General features: G+C 42.8%; 1 protein-coding gene across 3 annotated transcripts in view; it reads left to right on the forward strand.

Annotated features, from left to right (window-relative positions):
- The first annotated feature begins 16,065 nt into the window (after nt 1–16,065).
- The window catches only part of LOC137358725 (syntaxin-7-like), a 58,738-nt gene continuing 52,484 nt past the window's right edge, over nt 16,066–22,319 (forward strand). Inside the window, exon 1 of one of the 3 annotated variants that reach the window (XM_068024976.1) lies at nt 16,066–16,149. The gene's annotated coding sequence lies outside the window, so the exon portion shown is untranslated. Of the gene's footprint in view, nt 16,150–16,192; nt 16,302–16,326; nt 16,459–22,319 lie in introns of those variants that run through there. The other 2 variants (XM_068024986.1, XM_068024996.1) reach the window with 2 other exon arrangements.

Genomic DNA, 22,319 nt, shown 5'->3' on the forward strand with positions numbered 1-22,319 from the left:
TTAAGTTGTCACAAATAGTAGTAAACCTGAGGATTGAGAGGATTTTAGAACACAGCAAAGGAGGGCCAAGAAACTGATAAATGGAGAATAGAATGTAAGCTAGCAAAAAACATAAAAACGAACTGTAAAGGCTTCTATAGGTACGTAAAAAGGAAACGTTTGGCCAAGACATATCTGAGTCCATTACAGGCAGAGTCAAGAGAATTTGTAATGGGGAATAGAGAAATGGCAGAGAAGTTAAATGATTACTTTGTGTCTGTTGTCACTGAGGAAGATACAAGAAATCTCCCAAAGTTAGAGATCCAAGGGATTAGGGGGAATGAGGAATTGAAGGAAATTAGATGTGGTTCCGCAATTGGGCAACATTTGCTAAATAATCCGCAGTGTGCTTAGAATTACGCTGATAACCAATTTAAGATTGTCAGTAGGGCTCGCAGTGTGGTGCATTTGCATATACTGGAAGCTACATATATTAATTCACAGGGCCCTGTTATTTGCAGACTGAAGGAACATTGAATTAGAATTAAAACATTACAGCGCAGTACAGGCCCTTCGGCCCTCGATGTTGCGCCGACCTGTGAAACCATCTGACCTACACTATTCCATTTTCATCCATATGTCTATCCAATGACCACTTAAATGCCCTTAAAGTTGGCGAATCGACTACTGCTGCAGGCAGGGCGTTCCACGCCCTTACTACTCTCTGAGTAAAGAAACTACCTCTCACATCTGTCCTATATCTATCACCCCTCAACTTGAAGCTATGTCCCCTCGTGTTTGCCATCACCATCCGAGGAAAAAGACGCTCACTATCCACCCTATCTAACCCTCTGATTATCTTATATGTCTCTATTAAGTCACCTCTCCTCCTCCTTCTCTCCAACGAAAAAAACCTCAAGTCCCTCAGCCTTTCCTCGTAAGACCTTCCCTCCATACCAGGCAACATCCTAGTAAATCTCCTCTGCACCCTTTCCATAGCTTCCACATCCTTCCAATAATGCGGTGACCAGAACTGCACGCAATACTCCAGGTGCGGTCTCACCAGAGTTTTGTACAGCTGCAGCATGACCTCGTGGCTCCGAAACTCGACCCCCCTACTAATAAAAGCTAACACACCATATGCCTTCTTAACAGCCCTATTAACCTGGTTAGCAACCTTCAGGGCTTTATGCACCTGGACACCAAGATCTCTCTGTTCATCTACACTACCAAGAATCTTCCCATTAGCCCAGTACTCTGCATTCCTGTTACTCCTTCCAAAGTGAATCACCTCACACTTTTCCGCATTAAACTCCATTTGCCATCTCTCAGCCCAGCTCTGCAGCCTATCTATGTCTCTCTGTACCCTACAACATCCTTCGGCACTATCCACAACTCCACCGACCTTAGTGTCATCTGCAAATTTACTAACCCACCCTTCTACACCCTCTTCCAGGTCATTTATAAAAATGACAAACAGCAGTGGCCCCAAAACAGATCCTTGCGGTACACCACTAGTAACTAAACTCCAGGATGAACATTTGCCATCAACCACCACCCTCTGTCTTCTTTCAGCTAGCCAATTTCTGATCCAAAGCTCTAAATCACCTTCAACCCCATACTTCCGTATTTTCTGCAATAGCCTACCGTGGGGAACCTTATCAAACGCCTTACTGAAATCCATATACACCACATCCACTGCTTTACCCTCATCCACCTGTTTGGTCACCTTCTCGACAAACTCAATAAGGTTTGTGAGGCACGACCTACCCGTCACAAAACCGTGCTGACTATCGCTAATGAACTTATTCTTTTCAAGATGATTATAAATCCTGTCTCTTATAACCTTTTCCAACATTTTACCCACAACCGAAGTAAGGCTCACAGGTCTATAATTACCAGGGCTGTCTCTACTCCCCTTCTTGAACAAGGGGACAACATTTGCTATCCTCCAGTCTTCCGGCACTATTCCCGTCGACAATGACGACATAAAGATCAAGGACAAAGGCTCTGCAATCTCCTCCCTAGCTTCCCAGAGAATCCTGGGATAAATCCCATCTGGCCCAGGGGACTTATCTATTTTCACACTTTCCAAAATTGATAACACCTCCTCCTTGTGAACCTCAATCCCATCTAGCCTCGTAGCCTGAATCTCAGTATTCTCAACAACATTTTCTTTCTCTACTGTAAATACTGACGCAAAATATTCATTCAACACTTCCCCTATCTCCTCTGATTCCACACACAACTTCCCACTACTATCCTTGATTGGCCCTAATCTAACTCTAGTCATTCTTTTATTCCTGATATACCTATAGAAAGCCTTAGGGTTTTCCCTGATCCGATCCACCAATGACTTCTCGTGTCCTCTCCTTGCTCTTCTTAGCTCTCCCTTTAGATCCTTCCTGGCTAGCTTGTAGCTCTCAAGCGCCCTAACTGAGCCTTCACGTCTCATCCTAACATAAGCCTTCTTCTTCCTCTTGACAAGCGCTTCAACTTCTTTAGTAAACCACGGCTCCCTCGCTCGACAACTTCCTCCCTGCCTCACAGGTACATACTTATCAAGGACACACAGTAGCTGCTCCTTGAATAAGCTCCACATTTCGATTGTTCCCATCCCCTGCAGTTTCCTTCCCCATCCTACGCATCCTAAATCTTGCCTAATCGCATCATAATTTCCTTTCCCCCAGTTATAATTTTTGCCCTGCGGTATATACCTGTCCCTGCCCATCGCTAAGGTAAACCTAACCGAATTGTGATCACTATCACCAAAGTGCTCACCAACATCTAAATCTAACACCTGGCCGGGTTCATTTCCCAGTACCAAATCCAATGTGGCATCGCCCCTGGTTGGCCTGTCTACATACTGTGTCAGAAAACCCTCCTGCACACACTGGACAAAAACTGACCCATCTAAAGTACTCGAACTATAGTATTTCCAGTCGATATTTGGAAAGTTAAAGTCCCCCATAACAACTACCCTGTTACTCTCGCCCCTATCGAGAATCATCTTCGCTATCCTTTCCTCTACATCTCTGGAACTATTCGGAGGTCTATAAAAGACTCCCAACAGGGTGACCTCACCTCTCCTGTTTCTAACCTCGGCCCATACTACCTCAGTAGACGAGTCCTCAAACGTCCTTTCTGTCGCTGTTATACTCTCCTTGATTAACAATGCCACACCCCCCCCTCTTTTACCATCTTCTCTGTTCTTACTGAAACATCTAAATCCCGGAATCTGCAACATCCATTCCTGCCCCTGCTCTACCCATGTCTCCGAAATGGCCACTACATCGAGATCCCAGGTACCAACCCATGCTGCAAGCTCACCCACCTTATTCCGGATGCTCCTGGCGTTGAAATAGACACACTTTAAACCAGGTTCTTGCTTGCCAGTGCCCTCTTGCGTCCTTGTAACCATATCCCTGACCTCACTACTCTCAACATCCTGTACACTGGCACTACAATTTAGGTTCCCATTCCCCTGCTGAATTAGTTTAAACCCCCCCGAAGAGCACTAGCAAACCTCCCCCCCAGGATATTGGTGCCCCTCTGGTTCAGGTGAAGACCATCCTGTTTGTAGAGGTCCCACCTACCCCAGAAAGAGCCCCAATTATCCAGGAAACCAAAACCCTCCCTCCTGCACCATCCCTGCAGCCACGTGTTCAACTCCTCTCTCTCCCTATTCCTCGCTTCGCTATCACGTGGCACGGGCAACAACCCAGAGATAACAACTCTGTTTGTTCTCGCTCTAAGCTTCCACCCTAGCTCCCTGAATTTCTGTCTTAAATCCCCATCTCTCTTCCTACCTATGTCGTTGGTGCCTATGTGGACCACGACTTGGGGCTGCTCCCCCTCCCCATTAAGGATCCCAAAAACACGATCCGAGACATCACGAACCCTGGCACCTGGGAGGCAACATACCAACCGTGAGTCTCTCTCGTTCCCACAGAACCTCCTATCTGTTCCCCTAACTATGGAGTCCCCAATGACTAATGTTCTGCTCCTCTTCCCCCTTCCCTTCTGAGCAACAGGGACAGACTCTGTGCCAGATACCTGTACCCCATTGCTTACCCCTGGTAAGTCGTCCCCCGCAACAGTATCCAAAACGGTATACGTGTTGTTGAGGGAAACGGCCACAGGGGATCCCTGCACTGCCTGCTGGTTCCCTCTCCTTCCCCTGACGGTAACCCATCTACCTACTTCTTTTACCTGAGGTGTGACTACCTCCCCATAACTCCTCTCAATAACCTCCTCCGCCTCCCGAATGATCCGAAGTTCATCCAGCTCCAGCTCCAGTTCCCTAACGCGGTTCTCGAGGAGCTGGAGTTGGGTGCACTTCCCACAGATGCAGTCAGCAGGGACACTCTTGGCGACCCTTACCTCCCACATTCTGCAGGAGGAACATACAACTGCCTTAACCTCCATTCCCACTATTCCAAATTCCCAACAAATCTACTGAAAAACCAAAAACAAAAAGTCAAAACTTGTTAGGTTAGCAATCCAACGGACAGAACGTCCTAAATAAAAAGCTTACCTTATCAACACACCAGAGTCCTTTTTTTTGGTTAGAGGAGGAGGGTGGGTGGGAGACACTACACGTGTAGTGTCTCGGGTACAGCCACCACACAAATATATACCTTTCTCCTTACCCAGCAGTCCCCTGGTCCTCCGAAAACAAAAGGGAATTCACTTTTAAACTTACACTGAAATTGACTTCACAGCTGTAAGTCCGCTCCCGCACCTCCGTTACTATCAAAGCTGCAGTCACCGAAAACTGAAATTGACTTCACAGCTGTAAGTCCGCTCCCGCACCTCCGTTACTATCAAAGCTGCAGTCACCGAAAACTGAAATTGACTTCACAGCTGTAAGTCCGCTCCCGCACCTCCGTTACTATCAAAGCTGCAGTCACCGAAAACTGAAATTGACTTCACAGCTGTAAGTCCGCTCCCGCACCTCCGTTACTATCAAAGCTGCAGTCACCGATTGCTCCTGTTTCAGCTGAACATAACAGTGAAAGCCCTTCACTGGTTCATTCCTCAGGGCAATTTCTTTACCAATCAGAGTCAAGCTGCCTGGTTTAAATTTCAAACAAAGCTTGGCAGTTAACTGTCAGTCACCAGAAACTGGTGCAGTCTCCTTGGGAGACCTCTACCAATCAGAGTTCACTTGCCAACCAATCAGCCCTCTCTTCTCATGCAGTATAAGTTGTTGTTTTCCCTTACATTGGTTATTCTTGTGTATTGTCCTGATGAGTGCAAGACGAAAAGCTTCGACAACATTTCTCTATTTTCAGCAATTCTCAAGTTCTGTACTTCCAAATGACTATTTGAAATTAGTATTAGTAAGAAGGTTGTATTGGAGAAATTAATGGGGCTGAAGGTTGAAATGTCCCCAGGACCTGATATTCTACATCTCAGAGTGTTGAAAGAGTTGGTATGGAGATAGTGGATGCATTGGTGATCATCTTCCAAAATTCTATAGATTCTGGAATGGTTCCTGCAGATTGGAAGGTCGCAAATATCACCCCACTATTTAAGAAGGGAGGGAGAGAGAACACAGGGAATTACAGACCTGTTAGCCTTATATCAGTCATTGGGAAAATTCTAGAATCTACTCTAAAGGATGTGATAAATGGACACTTGGATAATAATGATTTGCTTAGGCATAGTCAACATTGATTTATGAATGGGAAATCATGTTTGATGAACCTGTTGGAGTTTTTTAAGGATGTTACTGCCAGAATTGATAAAGGGGAGTTGGTGGACGTGGTATGCTTGGATTTTCAGAAGGCTTTTGATAAAGTCCCGCACAGGAGGTTGATTAGCAAAATTAAAGCACATGGGATAGGAGGTAATATACTGGCATGGATTAAGTACTTGTTAACAGGCAGAAAGCAGAGAGTAGGAATAAATGTGTCATTCTTGCGTTGGCAGGCTGTGACTAGTGGGGTACCGCAGGGATCGATGCCTGGGCCCCAGCTGTTCACAATATATCACAATGATTTGGATGTGGGGACCAAATGTAATATTTCCAAGTTTGCGGATGACACAAAACTAGGTGGGAATATGTGTTGTGAAAAAGATGCAAAGCGGTTTCAAGAGGATTTGGACAGACTTAGTGAGTGAGCAAGAATCTGGTAGATGGAATATAATGTGAAAAAAAGTGACGTTATCCACTTTGGTAGGAGGATTTCTTAAATAGTGAGAGATTAGAAAGTGTAGATGTACAAAGGGACCTGGGTGTCCTTGTCAATAAGTCACCAAAAGCTAACATGCAGGTGCAGCAAGCAATTAGGAAGGCTAATGGTATGTTAGCCTTTATTACAAGAGGATTTGATTACAGGAGTAGTGATGCCTTGCTTCAATTGTATAGAACCTTGGTTAGACCGCACTTGTGTGCAGTTTTGGTCCCTTTACCTTAGGAAGGATATTATTGCCATAAAGGGAGTGCAATGAAGGTTCACCAGACTTGTTCCTGGGCTGGTGGGACTGTCCTATGAAGAGGGATTGGGGAAACTGGGCTTGTATTCTCTAGAGTTTCGAAGAATGAGAGGTGATCTCATTGAAACCGACAAAATACTGAACGGGATTGACAGGGTAGATGCAGCTGACATGTTTCCCCTGGTTGGGGAGTCTAGAACTAGGGGACACAATTTCAAAAAAAGGTGGAGGTGGGGGGAAGCCACTTAGGACAGAGATTAGGAGAAATTTCTTTACTCTGAGAGTTGTGAATCTTTGGAATTCTCTGCCCCAGAGAGCTGTGGAAGCTCAGTCATTGAGTATGTATAAAGCAGAGACTGACAGATTTCTAAATACAAATGACATAAGGGGATATGAGGATAGTGTCATGCAGGCCCCCACCTGCCAAGAATGAGGCATATTAATTTTGTCATATGAACTTTGATTTTAAACTTGATGGGAAAAAGAGAAGACCTGTTCCAAGGACTGCCAGGCACCTAGCTGAAAAACATTTGCATCCTAACAGACGGTGCTTGTGGACACAAAAGGACCATTCTCTGACACATTCAACCCACAATGGATTTTGATCACCAGACATTGAAGGTGTAAGGAAGAGCATTCCAGAGACTGCTAAGGTGATACAGTTCACAAAATCCAAGACTGGTTAAACCGGCTGGTCATATGACTAACTGGCTGGTCCAGGGTTTTTTGAAGTAGCCACAGAGTTTTTGAACTCAGAAAGACTGTTTGCTGCTGGAGTGAGAAGACCCACTGAGGGTACATGAACTTCAAGAGAGAAAAGTATTCTACATCAAACAAGGTTTAAGAAGAATACTGGGCCCCAACGAAAAGCAAGGCCTACATACAATGAAGGACTTACAGCGAGCTCAAAGAACAGTAACCAAAACCATCTTCAGATATTGCCTCAAACTTTTCCACTTTATTTCTTCTGTTCTTTTCTGTCTCTATCCGCATGCGTGTATCGCATATGCAGGCTAGTGTGGGCACAACACATATCCTTAAACGTTAACCGAAAATTAGTTGTAAGTTTAATAAAGTTCAACCTTTTTTCTTTAAACCTAAGAAAACCAGTTTGGTTAGTTTCTTTGCCTTATAATTGGAAGTTAGTGAACAAGGATTCACCAAAAGGAAGCTAAAAACATGGTGTGTTTAAAATTAAACCCTTTTACGGTAAGACCAGATGAAGGCTGAGGGGGAACCCTAGACCCCTTTCTCACTTGGTCGTAACAATAGTGTGGGAAAAAGGCATTGAAGTGGATAATCAGCCATGATCATATTGAATGGTGGGACAGGCTCAATGGGCTGAATGGCTACTCCTGCTCCTATATTCCTATGTTCCTATATTATATTTGTATTAAATCACCAACTGGTTTATTTACAGTACTTTAAAATATCTCAGTACAATGTCCTTCTTATAACAGTTTATGTTTCTCGAGAACATTCCATCCTGTCTCTTTTAGTTTCAGTTTCAACACACTAGGCTTAAGTAAACTAACACAGTGAACATTGATCAGTGAACAGACTAATACAATCAAACCCAGATCAATCATACATGACAGGCATCACTGACAAGGCCAACATTACTGCTGATCCCTAAGTGCCCTTGAGAAGGTGGTGGTGAACTAGCTTCTTGATTATATCTGAGTGGCTTGCTGGAACCTTTTCAGTGACAGTTAACAGTCTATCACATTGCTGTGGTACTGGAGTCACAAATAGGCCAGACTGGGTAAAGATGGCAGATTTCCTTCCCTACAGGACATAAGGTAACCATATGGGTTTTTTATGACAATCTCATAGTTTCATGGTCACCATTACTGAGACTAGCTTTTTATTCCCGATTTTATTTAATTTTGTTGAATTTCAATTTCCCAGCTATCAGGGTAGGATTTGAAATCATGTCTCTGGAGCATTAGTCTAGACAGCTGGATTACTAATCCAGCAACATAAAACATAACCACATGCTGAAAACTAATCTGTGAAATCATGGTTCATAATTCAGAAACATGAAGGCACTAATTGTCGACTATTGCACCTAGGAGTCACCAGCTGGCGAAAGACAGCAATGGCGACACATCCTGTGAACCAGTGTATATTACCATGACAACTATTTGCTACAGCAGCTTGGCAACAGGCGCCAACCTCAGAAACAACAACTCACAGCGCCACTTGGCAGCTTCACGTGCAGCACTTGTGGCAGAACCTGCCTCTCAAGGATTGGCCTTCACAGCCATCAGCAAAGGTACACCAAGAGAAGACACCCCACCTAAATGGATTATTTGCTGCATGTCCATCATCTTTCGTAGATGAAAGGATGCCAACCAGTTCAGAAACACCAAGAAAACATCATCACAATCAAATGTGCATGTTATGCCATCCATCAAAGAGGAAGTATTATTTAACCATTATTCAATCTGCCAAAGCAACTGATGAGATGCCTTGATTTCTCTGCACTGAGTAAGCGAAAGTGTCACAGTTCTCTACAGTGTGTTGCAATCTGGTGGAGAGTCATAATGATGTGTTGATGGTGCACAACATTATTAGTGCATAAAAATTTAGCAATTGGTGGCAAAGAAGCGAAGCACCGTGAGTTGTGATCTGTCAAAATTGCTGGATGATTTTTGCCAGTCTGCCGTTAGCCTTGTAAAACCTGGATCATGCTGTCAATCTCACCATGAGTGTCAAGAAATTGATGGTTTTGTGCTGTAAGAACGAATGGATCTCACCACAGATATTTATGTTGCTATTTCATGTCACAAAATGGTGTGATTTGTGATTCTGCTATGAAACTCAACCTTGGAGGCCTAGAAAGAAGACAATTAAAACTGTGGGGCTGATTGGGTAGATGATGGCATAGTGGTAATGTCATTAGACTAGTAATTCAGAACCCGGGCTAATGCTCTGGGGACATCGGTTTGAATCCCACCACGGCAGATGGTGAAATTTGAATTCAATTAATAAATCTTGAATTAAAAAGCTAGTCTAATTATGACCATGAAACCATTGTTGATTATTGTAAAAACCCATCTGGTTCTCGAATGTCCTTTACTGCCGTCCTTACCTGGTCTGGTCTACATGTGACTCCAAACCCACAGCATTGTGGTTGACTCTTAAAATGCCCTCTGAAATGGCCTAGCAAGCCACTCAATTCAAGGGCAATTAGGGATGGGCAATAAATTCTGGCCTAGCCAGCGATGCCCAGATCCCACAAACGAATAAAAAAAACTCCGCTATTCCAAGAGGTTTTTAAAATGTTTGATTTTACACTTCTATTTTTATCTTACTTTTAATTTTGTTTCTTTTTTTCTCTCTTATTCCATCTTTCTTTTCCTCTTTCCATTTCTCTTTCTGTATCTAATTTGACTTTAATCCACCCTATTTCCTTCTCCGTCGCTCACTCTGTTTCTCTATGCTTCATTTTTGTTGGTTGGTGAGATGCACTGTTTGTCCTCTCATTCACTGAAGTCCCAGACACCCCATTGACATAACCATGCCCTTATTAGACTTGCAGCAATTTGCCATACAAAAGTAATCAGAATTGAAAATAGAGGGAAAAAAATCCAATTCACAGCACATGCTGTGAGATGCCCCGCTTTGCAGTTTCCGGGTCATTTGGATTTTTCAACTGATTTACTTGCAACGCAATACCTCTATATTTGCATCTATTATCTATATTGTGCACCTTGACCGCATATGACACTTGCATTTCTGGACTCTGTATGTAAACATGTAGGGTGCCACCTGTCCTCCCTTACTGGTTGCTGTACCTCTACACAAATGCATCACTTCCAACTGGAGAAGTCTAATTTGGAATTTGGCCATGAAAGCAGGATCAGTGGCACACTCTTATGGAGGTTGGATGTATTTCAATTGGTCACCAAGGAAGATGCACTTCACTCATTTGCCAGCTATAATCAAACTCAGAATTCCACATTCAATAATGAATGTCAATATTGATAGCACCATTGTCAACAGTGGTGCCTTTTTAGAAACAGTCTGCGAATGTATTTTGACAGGGTCTGAGGTATCTATTGAGAATTCTTCTTGCTTGGTGGTTGAATACAATCTTCTCCTTGACATCATTAAACCAGTTATTCAATTCCTGCTGGGTTCTTCTGTTGGCTATGGTCTTATAGTCGCATTCAATTGCTGCCCCCAGGTCCTCCTGTCGGTTGATGAATTGGGCGAATGTGTTTGATCACTTTGTATAGTGAACCTCTAGGCCACTGTCTCATCCATTACTAGGACCACCTCCACTTCAATGAATTCTGTATCCTTAATTTCATTAGATATTGTCAAAATTTCCATCCAGCTCTGCTAGTGAGGTGGCCTCACATTGAGGCGAAGAACCTATCATTACAGGCTTGGAATCAATATTTACAAACTTATTTGACCAAACCTTAACAGCTTCATATTATATTGTATACTACTTTTAACAGATTTAACATTTACATTTAAAATATCGGGGAAAACATTCGATGAATGCATTAAAGTTTTGTCTTCAAATAACACAAGTATAATTTTTGCTTTCTATCTAGCTAATTACATATTATGGTCTCAAAACACTAAACTCATATTGTCATCCCAACAGAGTTTAAAATAATGGAATTTTTGTAAATTCAAGCCCCAACACAAAGCTTCACCCACCAGAGTGTTCCTGAGGAATTCAGGTGCAGAAGACAATGAACCGCATAGGATTTTCTATCACTTCAAAGTAATGGACAGAAAATCCACAGTGCCTGCTGATCTCTGTTCCCAAATTTCTGATATGGATCCCTTGGAGTTGAAGATCTGTGCTCAGCACAAGAATCTGTAAAAGTCACTCTATAGAATATAATCTATTTTCGCTTATGAAATACATATGAAGTAATAAATTGAAAAAAGCAAAATTGTCGACCTGATTTACGACAAACTGTTCATGTAAATTGCATGGATTAATTTCTCACATGACAGAATAATTCAAAATCTCCTCCACCAATCCCAACCCTCAGAATTTTTATGTAACTTGTTGTGATTCCGCAGGCAAGTTTATTGTGGAAGATTCAAGCTTAAGTATTTTACAGCTTTGTAAAATGAGGGGTGATAGCATCTTATTACTGTGAACCAGTGATTATTTATTAACCTGACCATAATAACAACAATAGCCTAGATTACAGGCTGCTCTCCTATTACAGTCCACTTCTTGGTTGCTGTTATTAGGAAGAATCTGGCTGAATATGTGGCTGTTTTTAACACTTAATGAGCATATGCAGATATATTGTGTGTTGGGGGTGGGGGAGGGGCATGGTTTCTGAGAAGGAAAGTGATAATGTGTAAAATTCAAAGTTCACTTCTATCATTTTATTTGTACTTTGTAGCTGCTGTATGTGAGTTGAAGCTACAGAATAAAGTGTTTGTTCCTTTTCAGAAGCGGGAGCAAAGTTTTGGGGCAGGATTTTCTCTGCGGGGATGGGAAACAGAAGTCGGGTCTGTTTCCAGGTCCTGAGCTAGCCCCCGGGGGTGAAACAGTCATTGGCCCCAAGTTTTATGGGGGTTCCCCTTTAATTGGCATGGAGAAGAGTTTGGTGGCCAATTAGTGGCCGCAGGGGTGGGAACAGAAGCGGGACTGCTCAAATGTAGGCCCAATTTAAATAGACCACGTCAGCCATTGCTGTGGCTGCCATTTGAGTGCTCGAACTTCAGCTTAGAAGAAACTAAATTGTGAGGTAATTTTCATGTCTCAGGAGAGCCAGAGACCTGGAACCGAGGGCGGGGCAGCTCCTCGATTCGCTATTGCAGACCTGGAATTCCTCCTGGAGGCTGTAAGGGAGAGGAGGGAGATCCTCTTCCCAGAGGGTGGCAGGAGGAGGTCATCCACCCACAGTAAGCAGATGGATATAGCTGACTCAGTCAGCAGAAGAAGTCTGGTCCATGTAGTGTTGTAATGTTTTGGAATCGCAATTGCATTGTGCATTATGTACTCTAGAGGCTGCTGTAGAATACACATGCTAGTAAAGTGAAACTAAGACAGAAGAATAAAAGGAAAAGCCTCTGGGTTCAGTTGCTACAGCTTTGTCTCTCTGTCTTTGCCTCATACCTTACACCAAACTTAGGTAAACCTCACTCAAGTCCCGAGGACATCACAGCCTGCAGAAGTTAGATCCACTGTCAGAACAGGTTCAATGATACACTCTAGCAAAGTGAGTGTTACCCCAAACCCTTCTGGAAAAGCCTCTGAATATACACCCTCCAGCAGACACACTAGCTGAGAAGTCTCAGAGCACATGCTGCTCCTGAGGAGTGTGTGCCCAGGCCACTTACTGACCCCTCAGAATGGCTCAGAGCCAAAGTGCTGCTGAGGACATGCCAGCTCTGAAACATGCAGCTTCTTTTTTTTAGAACATTAGAACATTACAGCGCAGTACAGGCCCTTCGGCCCTCGATGTTGCGCCGACCTGTGAAACCATCTGACCTACACTATTCCATTTTCATCCATATGTCTATCCAATGACCACTTAAATGCCCTTAAAGTTGGCGAGTCTACTACTGTTGGAGGCAGGGCGTTCCACGCCCCTACTACTCTCTGAGTAAAGAAACTACCTCTGACATCTGTCCTATATCTATCACCCCTCAACTTAAAGCTATGTCCCCTCGTGTTTGCCATCACCATCCGAGGAAAAAGACTCTCACTATCCACCCTATCTAACCCTCTGATTATCTTATATGTCTCTATTAAGTCACCTCTCCTCCTCCTTCTCTCCAACGAAAACAACCTCAAGTCCCTCAGCCTTTCCTCGTAAGACCTTCCCTCCATACCAGGCAACATCCTAGTAAATCTCCTCTGCACCCTTTCCATAGCTTCCACATCCTTCCTATAATGCGGTGAACAGAACTGCACGCAATACTCCAGGTGCGGTCTCACCAGAGTTTTGTACAGCTGCAGCATGACCTCGTGGCTCCGAAACTCGATCCCCCTACTAATAAAAGCTAACACACCCTATGCCTTCTTAACAGCCCTATTAACCTGGGTAGCAACCTTCAGGGATTTATGCACCTGGACACCAAGATCTTTTTTTAGATTAGATTAGAGATACAGCACTGAAACAGGCCCTTCGGCCCACCGAGTCTGTGCCGAACATCAACCACCCATTTATACTAATCCTACACTAATCCCATATTCCTACCAAACATCCCCACCTGTCCCTATATTTCCCTACCACCTACCTATACTAGTGACAATTTATAATGGCCAATTTACCTATCAACCTGCAAGTCTTTTGGCTTGTGGGAGGAAACCGGAGCACCCGGAGAAAACCCACACAGACACAGGGAGAACTTGCAAACTCCACACAGGCAGTACCCGGAATCGAACCCGGGTCCCTGGAGCCGTGAGGCTGCGGTGCTAACCACTGCGCCACTGTGCCGCCCTCTGTTCATCTACACTACCAAGAATCTTCTCATTAGCCCAGTACTCTACATTCCTGTTACTCCTTCCAAAGTGAATCACCTTGCACTTTTCCGCATTAAACTCCATTTGCCATCTCTCAGCCCAGCTCTGCAGCCTATCTATGTCCCTCTGTACCCTACAACATCCTTCGGCACTATCCACAACTCCACCGACCTTAGTGTCATCCGCAAATTTACTAACCCACCCTTCTACACCCTCTTCCAGGTCATTTATAAAAATGACAAACAGCAGTGGCCCCAAAACAGATCCTTGCGGTACACCACTAGTAACTAAACTCCAGGATGAACATTTGCCATCAACCACCACCCTCTGTCTTCTTTCAGCTAGCCAATTTCTGATCCAAAGCTCTAAATCACCTTCAATCCCATACTTCCGTATTTTCTGCAATAGCCTACCATGGGGAACCTTATCAAACGCCTTACTGAAATCCATATACACCACATCCACTGCTTTACCTTCATCCACCTGTTTGGTCACCATCATTCCTTCAAAGCGCCTGTTTTATACATTTCCACTAAGTTTTCAAAGTGCAAACAAATCAACACAGTGGAGGGTTCATAAACCTCAAAAATTTGCAGTCAGTGGGCACACTGACACTCACCAGTACTAAACTGGTAAGTGTAGTATAACTGCATCCTAAGAGGATTTAAATGCAAAATCTTTAAGACATTATGAGATTCTTATATGTTTGATAGCAAGGAAGAAATCCATAAACTGAAGGACTGATCAGGTGGGCAGAAAAGTGGCGAGCAGAATTCAATCCAGAGAAATGTGAGGTAATGCATTTGGGGAGAACAAACAAAGCGAGGGAATATACAATAAATGGTAGGATTCTGAAAAGTGTAGAGGAACAGAGAGACCTTGGAGTGTATGTCCACAGATCTCTGTAGGTAGCAGGTCAGAAAGATAAGGTAGTCAAGAAGGTATACAGGTTACTTTCCTTTGTTGGCCAAGGCATAGAGAATAAGAGCAGGAAGGTTATGCTAGAACTGCATAAAACTTTATATAGTTCACAGCTAGAGTACTGCGTACAGTTCTGTAGCCGGAGTATACAAATGTGGTCAGTTAACAAGCAGGATTTGAAAGCTTTCAAGTTGGAATGGGGAGAGAGAGGGACTCCTACTGAGGGCCTGCTCATGTCAGAGTCCAGTTGCTTCACATCTTCTGCAGAGAAAACACCAGCTTAAAACCATAGATGGGGAGGGGCTTGTCACATGACATCCACTGAGTGATTCAAACATAGCAGCATTTCACTGCTTGCTGAAAAAAACAGGTAGTTAGTAAAATTTCTTCAAAAAATATAAATTCAGATCTCCAGTCAGTGGACCAAAGAAAATTATCATTCAACAAAACACATTGGCGTAACAAGTAGGAGCATAAAACAGAGTTGAAAGTTACAAACTTCATGTAGTGTGACTCACAAAAAGCCCAAAATTAAGTTTGTGTTGCCAGTATGCAATGACGGTAGACAGAGTTTGAGAAACAGTGGCTACATGCACAGCTTCCCAACCTCAAGAATTCCTACTGAAATTTTGTTGAGGTTAATGAAATATGCTGCTATGTGAGATGTGCCTTAGTTGGTAGTGCTCTTGCCTCTGTATCACAAGGTTCTGCATTTAAGTCCCACTCCTGGGCTAGAGCACAAAAATCAAGGTTGACACTCCAGTGCAGTACTGAGAGGTGCTGTCCTTTGAATGAGATGTTAAACCAAGGCCCCATCTGCCTGCTTAAGTGGATGTAAAAGATCCCATGGCACTATTTTGAAGACAAGCAGGGGAGTTTTTCTCGCTGTCCTGGTCAAAATTTATCCCTCAATCAACATCACAAAAATAAATTATCTGGTCATTACCACATTGCTGTTTGTGGGACCTTGCTTTGCGAAAATTGGCTGCTGCCTTTAATTGATTACAACAGCGACTACACTTCAACAAGTACTTCATTGGCTGTAAAACACTTTGCGATGTCTGGCGTTCATGAAAGGTGCTATATAAATGTAAGGCTTTTTGTGCTACTTTATTTTTGGGCCTCACAATAACTTATCATAATAACAATGGGAAATGCCCCTCTCCTGCTGCCAGCACGAACAGTGCCAACCTGTGCACATCCCAGGCACGCGGCACTGCGCGCTTGCGCAATGGCAGGGGAGGCGGCCTGGTGAACGGGGTCAGAGGGGGCGGGGCGAACCGGGTCAGAGGGCGATTGGGAGCTGCCGGAGAGCGGGGCTGAGAGTCGGGCCGGAGCAGGTACCCAGCCGCCGGGGCTGTCTGTAAGGGAGGAGCTGTCGTTGTCGGCTCCGCGCTCTCTCTCTCTCTGTCCAGCGCTTGTTCCCTGTCAGCGGCGTCTCTCGCTCCGGACAAACCGTCTATAACAGTGTCCGGGCCCGGCTTCAACTGGGGTTTGTTTGTACCTTGGGAGCGGCGGGTGTTGACGGCGCTGGTGGGCGAGGGGCCCAGACTGACTGTCACCCTCCCTTCCCAATTCTGGGAGAAAACCCTGATCCTTCTCTCTGCACAAAGCTGTTCCAGCTCACTTCCGAGAAAGGGAAACTTCAGGTCAGGCAATCCTTTGAAGGATGATTAATGGGGCCCTCTCGCTGGAGAGACGGAGCCGGTCAGACAGAATAGTCGGGTGGTCCCAGGTTTGATTCTCCAGTTTGTGCTGAATTAACTGATCTTAGCCTGGGTGACAGTGGGAGCTTCTGACCCAATCCAGGGTCCGTGTTTGTGTGTGACGGCAAGGCTGAGATTTCAGCTTCTGTTTGTTTCAGTGGACTTGGCTGGGAGCACATCGCAAGCAGGAACTGGCTCATTTTTCATAAACTTGCCTACTGGCAGTTACTGCCAAGCTCTCACGTGATGGTGTCTGCTTTAGCGGAGGATTATAGGTGGCAGGTGTATGTGAAAAGTATCTCGGGGGAAGTTAATAGCTTTTGTCACTGTGGTTCAGTTGGTAGTACTCTTGCACCTGAATCAGAAGGTTTTGGGTACAGAAATTAAGCCTGACACTCCAGTGTAGTACAGAGGAATAAGACATTAAACCAAGCACTCCCTGCCCTGTCAGGCGGACCTGAAAAATCCCATGGCACTATTTTGAAGAGCAGGGGCATCCTTCCTGGTGTCCTGACCAATATTTATCAGCCTTGAAATTTCAACCGTGCTGTTTGTGAGAGCTTACTATCTGCAAATTGGTTTTCTGCATTACAACAGTGACGACACTTCAAAAGTACTTCATTGGCTGTAAAACACTTTGAGAAGTCCTGTGGTCATGAAAGGTGCTATATAAATGCAAGTCATTTTAGGAGAGGTGAAAATTAGTAAGAAAAGAAATTACTCTGGGGGTAAGAGGTGAAGGATGCAGGTGGGGGACAGGTGGTACAGCATTATCTTGTTCTGATTTATAACATTTTGAACACTAACTTGTACTTTGAACTGATATTTGTAACAGTGCGATAAACCAGTTTCAGGGTATCTCAATTGTCAGTCAAGCTCAACTGAATTGCAGTTGAAATTCTTGATTAGATTACAATATTGAACTTGTTCCTTATGTTATACATTTTCTTGATAGTTATTTCTCTTTACACGGTACTTGCAACAACTGTTAATGAATCAACCCCTTATTTTCAATAGAGGATGCATGAAAACTGAAACTTGAATACTGCTGGCTGCAGTTCCTGTGTAATTGTTACAGTTGTGATTGGTAATTTTCTACTTTGTAAATAAAGCACATATTTTTATTTTTGGAGGTTTATTAGATTTTTGGTTTGTTTTATAAAATCTATGCATTAATTGCCACAATTTCCAGATTTATACCTTTTCAACTATTGTGTCTTTGTGATCAGTCTGCTGATTGACTGAAATTGACACCCTTAATATTGACATGCTTCTTTGAATTTTAACATTCCATTTGTGGGTGTATTCTCCATTTATTTTGCAGAATCACAGAAAAGCCCACTCACCATTCACTTCAAAGAATCACATCAGCTTCAGTTGGCAGGCTATCATCGATGTGTTTAAAATTAAATCACGTACATTAACCTTTTTTAAAACGGGCATCTCACGAACACTTACAATAGCTGCTTCAAACGGCATTCTTAAACTGGGTGGTTATGTGAGTCATTTGGGCTTTGTGCATGTAATTAGTCTAAGGTGGGATGTGCCTTGTGAAATCTTGCATAGGTTGGATTTGTCTCTGGAGGTGTGCAAGTCTTTGGAGCTTGGAGAGTGGAGAATGTGTTAAGTTTTGCAAAATTCTTGTCATTTTTTTCAAGGAAAGCCCTGGATTTAAGAAATTAAATTCTACAACTAATAAATGGTTTGAAGAACTGGCACTAGCAATATTTTATTTGATGCAACTGGCATTTGAGTGTTTGTAGTAGTTTGAAAAGCTGACAGCTCTGTGTTGGGTCATAAATCACTAAGCCTAATGAATTCAACATCCATTCAGTATAAATGTTGCAACTGTCCAAATTTACTGTCAACAACCACCTTATTAGTACCATATTTTAGTCTCGCTTTCATCAAATTTTCTTGGTTGTAAATGGCTTTGCCCATATCTCCCAGTCAATTTGTCTATGTCAGCTGGCTCCTGTTGCAATGTGATTATTGACTGTGGTTCTGCAGTTTGAAATGTCGGCTCTGGCCATTGGGTTGCAATGCAGTTTTAAACCTTTTCAGAGACTGTAATTTATTTTTCAGGTGCATTCTATTTGTAATCTTTGTATGCAATTAGTGAATGAAATTAACAGTTTTGTTTGCATCCATTACATTCCACAATTTTAAAAATCCGTCTTTAAGCTATCTTTCTCTAATGTGGGACATTCTCAAATTTTCTAAGAGTATGCCGTGAACTCAGCTAAAGAAAAAATATGATTTCTCCAGCTAATAAAGCAAAAGAAAGAAATGTAAAAAACACATGCGGTCTGTGTATTACCTATTTTCTAGATGATTTCACATTTGTTACTTTCTTTACTGTCTCAGCTGCTTCCCCCACCTCACCACCACATCTGTATCTAGTGTCAGGTGCCAGTCTGTTTTTGCAGTGGGTTATTAACCATGCTAATATCAGCTTCACATTGACAAATTGTCTACAGTGAATGGCAAATAATGACACCAAATCCTTTTCTTCCTTTCTTGATGAATATCCACTCATTCACTCATTCGTTAAGTGAGTTGTTGAAAGAGGCTGCAAAAAAAGATTTGGTCAGAAAATAATTCTTTTGCAAATGATTGAGCACATGGAGAGAATGTTGTTAGGTCTGTGATGCAGACTTGTTGCTAGAGGAAAAAACCAATTTTTGTTCAGCATCTGATCTGCAAAGGTCTTTGGATGAATTCTTAGAACACAGAATTATGTATGAAAGGGGTGTTTGTCAGTAGGACTGGGAACTGCTCAGGACATCGGTACATAACAGCATCATGTTACATTCTGATGGACAATACACTGGTGTGAGGCAAAATAATTTGAAGCATTTTAGTGCATAAATTTAATGCTGCTGTTTTAATAGATTCTCTGCATATTATGTAAGGATTGGGCAGGAAATGTTTTTTTGCTGGGGGATGAGGATGGCAAATCAATGTAGTATGTGGGTGTATTAGAAGATCTATGAAGTAGACATGGTGCTGGAAGGTTCCCTTTTCCAGCAACATGTGAAAGTATATTTTCCCCAATCACTGAATTTACAACTGAGACAAACCACTTAAGGGGGAAAAAAGCATATGTTGAACACAGAATTGGATAGTTGATTATGCACATCACATGTGTATTCGGACTAAACCCGCCATCTTTCCTATTCTTGTGAATTTGCTTACCATAGTTCTGTCTTTCCATGGACACACATTTTCACATCTTGTAGCAGCTGTTGTTCATAATTTACCAACTGTCTGTCTGAGGGAATTGATTACTATCGAAGGAAGTATAACAGCTTCCTCTTTTTTGAAAGCTGTTCCTCAATGCTGAACTGTTTTGAAAAAATGAAAAAAAGCCTTACGACATTGTAAGGTCAAGGAAAGGTGCTAAAACAAAACTTGCTTTATCTAGATTTAATTTGCTAGGAGTGTATAATTTTATGGAGCTAAAGTTTTGCAAAGTGAACCTAATGGATTAATCTGTGAGAGTTTATCTTTGCCACTGGTGACCTTCTAACCTTTGCATTAAACAAGACAAACACTTGCAGTGACTTAGTTTAGTTTAGAGATACAGCACTGAAACAGGCCCTTCGGCCCACCGACTCTGTGCCGACCATCAAACACCCATTTATACTAATCCTACACTAATTCCATATTCCTACCACATCCCCACCTGTCCCTATATTTCCCTACCACCTACCTACACTAGGGGCAATTTCTAATGGCCAATTTACCTATCAACCTGCAAGTGGGAGGAAACCGGAGCACCTGGAGGAAACCCACACAGACACAGGGAGAACTTGCAAACTCCACACAGGCAGTACCCAGAATTGAACCCGGGTCGCTGGAGCTGTGAGGCTGCGGTGCTAACCACTGTGCCACTTAATTTGTGACTAAAGCGTTGACCCTTTTCGATACAGCTGTTAATGGTTTGTGATCGTCTCTAATTCATTCCTCGTTAGAATAATTTAGTTTAACGTGCATTTGCAAGGTATCTTGTATTTTCTGTTTGCTACGAAATAGAAAATCGGGTAAAATGTAAACTAGCAGCTATTCTGTTTTTCTGCCGACAGTGAAAGTTAAAATGACCACACTTCAACCTGAACTTAATGTTCACCACCCTGAAGTACAATGCTTATTTTTTTTCTCTTCTCTCCTGCCAACAAACCTAGTTGGATCAAAATGCCAGTTTCTTTTTAAAATTTTCACTGTATTTTTTTTCCATAGGAGCTTCTGTCAACATAGAACAGTGTTGACCATGAAAAGCTCAAAGCTATCATCCTCATCAGATGACTCGACATGTATACATGATAAACTTTACCATTGGTTCTACTTGTCACTCCATCTGACCTGATCATTAGGAGGCAGTGACAAGCAGTTTGAGGGATAGATAGTTCCAACTGCAAAGCTAAGAGCAGTTCTTTAGAAACAAGGTCGGTGAAGTGGGAAAAACTACCAGTTGAGAATTTTACCCAAAAAAGTAGAAAATGGAAAATCAAATTTCCGCATGTGCTATCTTTTTGGCTAAAGTTATTGAATTGGGAATTTTTCCCCCAATATATTTGTAATTGTTAAATGAGCGAAACCAGCAACATAAATTGATTAGGAATGCAGGGCGTTACCTACCAGAACAACCTTGGTCATGATCATTCCAATAGAGGCTATTTTGAAACAGGGGACCAATAGTTAAGTTATCGGATTCTTCCACAGTTTTTATCCCCCCAACATTGTGTGCTGGAACTTCTGTTGCTGAGGTTTAGTTTTTGCTAGTTTTTAACAAACATAAATTATCCATCTGTAAAATTGTATTTGCTGCTTTAAATGTTCATAAGTCTTTTTTTGCAATCTTGGAGTTGAAGCTAAGGAACAGAAAAAGTGGAGAAAACTGGTGGAAATATTTCATACACCTGTTTGTATTAACGTATTAGAAGAATGTCCTTGGATATGTGTGGAAGAGGCCTGCAGATGAAAGATAATAGATTTTGGCCTGTACGTGACACTGGGAGGGCTGGCTACTTAACCTTGGTTTGTATTCCCTTTGAGTTGAAAAGGTTGCAGGGTTATGTAATTAAGTGTTTCAAATAAAGTTAGATAAGGTAGATAAGGAGAAATTATTTCTGCTGGTGGGAGGATCCAGTACAAGGGGGTATAATCTTAAAATTGGGGATTTAGGGATGAAGTGAAGCACTAGTTTTTTTTACAAAGGGTATTGGAAATATGAAATTCAAAAATTTGTAGATGATGACACGGTTGAAATCTCAAGGCTGATATGTTGCAATATTAAGTGATATGGGTGAATGGAGTTGAGGTACAGGTCAGCCATGATCTAATAAAGTGGTGAGCAGGCTTAAGGGGTTAAACGGCCTCTTCCTGTTGCAGGTGGACAGACAGTTTCAGTATCTGAGGAGTTGTGAATGTAGAATGTAAAGTGCCAATCATCAGCGAACATCCCCATTTCTGACTCTATGGAGTGAAGGTTATTGCTGAAGCAGCTGAAGATGGTTGGGCCTAGGACACTACCCTAAGGCACTCCTGCAGTAATGTCTGGGGCTGAGATGATTGGCTTTCAACAACCACAACCATCTTCCTTTGTGCTAGGAGGTATGACTCTGACCAACAGAGATTCCCCCCCCCCCCCCCCCCCCCCCCCGATTCTCAATGACTTCAATTTGGCTAGGGCTGCTTGATGCCGCACTCAGTCAAATGCTGCCTTGATGTCCAGGGCAATCATTCTCTCCTGATCTTTTGAGTTCAGCTCTTTTTATCCATGTTCAGACCAAGGCTGTAAT

This window comes from Heterodontus francisci, chromosome 3 (assembly GCF_036365525.1).
Source record: "Heterodontus francisci isolate sHetFra1 chromosome 3, sHetFra1.hap1, whole genome shotgun sequence".
Classification (NCBI taxonomy): domain Eukaryota; kingdom Metazoa; phylum Chordata; class Chondrichthyes; order Heterodontiformes; family Heterodontidae; genus Heterodontus; species Heterodontus francisci.